This window comes from Cyprinodon variegatus, unplaced genomic scaffold, assembly GCF_000732505.1.
Source record: "Cyprinodon variegatus isolate N-32 unplaced genomic scaffold, C_variegatus-1.0 Scaffold851, whole genome shotgun sequence".
In the NCBI taxonomy this organism is placed as follows: Eukaryota; Metazoa; Chordata; class Actinopteri; order Cyprinodontiformes; family Cyprinodontidae; genus Cyprinodon; species Cyprinodon variegatus.
In genome coordinates, this window is record NW_015151304.1 from 57367 (window position 1) to 59277 (window position 1911).

The window sequence follows — 1911 nt, forward strand, 5'->3', positions numbered from 1 at the left end:
ATCATTTCACATTTAAAGAACTTTCAGAAGTTTGAATTCTGAATATGAGTGAATTTTCCTTTAACCTTATTCTTAAAATGAAAACTTTTCATTGCTCATAATATGCTTCTGGGAGCTGTCCAGAGGAGAGGTGCTGAATTGCTGCATTGTTTGCATGTCTTTACCTTCAGGGACCAGGATATTCATGAAAAGAAATGAACTTTAACAGTCGGAGCCGGATGGGTTACCTGTACCCAGCACCTCGATGGATGGACGATCTGACAGCTCTACGCCTGGCTGAGTGACGTGGCGTCTAAAAACTAGCTAACTGAAATACATAGGGCTGTCCGAAGAACTACCAGGGCCAAAAAGCGACCATGTTTCTGCTGTGGATCATTGTAAACAGAGGAAGCAGCTGTATTTATACAGCAAACTGCACTATAAGTTGAGTTAATGACTTATTTCTAGAACTGCGCTGCTTGAGGCGGCTGCATGTTGGAGAAACTCTGCTAGCTTGACTCTGATATATGGCTTTATGAGAAATTTTGTTTCTATATTAGTGGAATTTCTTTTTTCTTATTTTTTTAGCATCTGGTCTTGAACGCTGTCAGACTAGAAGGATGTTCACTGATATTTTTATCCTTTTTGGTTACGTGTTACGATACGTAACCACAGCAACCATAGCAACTTGATTTTTTTTAAATCTGGGAACAGCTAAAAGACTTTTGTCACGAAACCTGGAAATAGTCCGCCGTTGAAAAGGGCCACTTCCTGTTAGCGGTCTGTCTGTCAGGGTGGGTGGAGGTTTGAAGAGGACCCGGATGCAGAAGCTGAAGCTGAGGTGGTTCTTACAGATTTGGTAACAAATAACAAAAGCCACCGAGTCTAAAAAATACTTAAATCCAGAAAAAAACTCAACAAGACGGCAAAGAAATGATGACAAACCAGCAACAGTGATGATGAGCAGGAGGAGCATATATGGGAGAGAGAAGCAAAGATCAGGCTAATCAGCAGATTGGGAGCAGGTGTGAACAGAGGAGACTAGAAGGGAGCTAGGAGAAGGAGACTGACACAAGAGGGCAGCAGAGGGCAAACAAGAAATACCTAAGAACTCAAATACAATAAAAAATAACTAGAATAACACAAAATAGAAATAAAACCAATGAAAACTTAACGATCAAACCCAAACAGAACCAAAACCATGACACTGTCATTGCAAAATTGATGGTTGATGGAAACTGGTTTGATTAACTTTCCAGCTGTTACATATAATGATGTAGAGGAAATGGCAGAAGCAAATTCATCAACAAATAAGCGTGAGAAGGGCTGTTCATTCTTTCATGGAGAATTTATTCAGTTACAGTTGATCGGCACTCGTTGTTTTAATATCTTCATCCACTAGATGGTGCCAATCTGCCACTGACTGGAACTTATCCAAAGTATTTTAGTCATGGATGTAATTGAGAAATGGACATTATATTCAAAAGCCAGTTATCATATTAAACTGGGATAATATCGGTGATTCGATGTGTCTCATTATTGGTTCATGGCTGCAGGAGCAGAATCAGCATGAATTGATTGCTGCGAGAGAACTGGCTGTTGCTTCTGAACCCTTTCCATGGCAGACTCCCTCTATGTTGGTTCTGTAAAGTTATTTCAGAACTGATATTTAGGCGGCTGATGCTGAACCTGGAGACTAAATTATACTGTGTGAAATGATGGCTACACACAGAAGTACTGGTTTCTTTATACAGGTGTCTGGATTCCCATCTTACCTCGCTGCTGGGACCCACTGCAAAGATATGAAAATAAAGCACTTACTGAGTGAAATCCATCGAACAGTGGAATAGGACCAGGTTAGATTCTTTTAATTATTTTTATTCTTTATGAGAATAAAGTCAGGAGAACTAAGCCAAAGGGATACAAAAATAA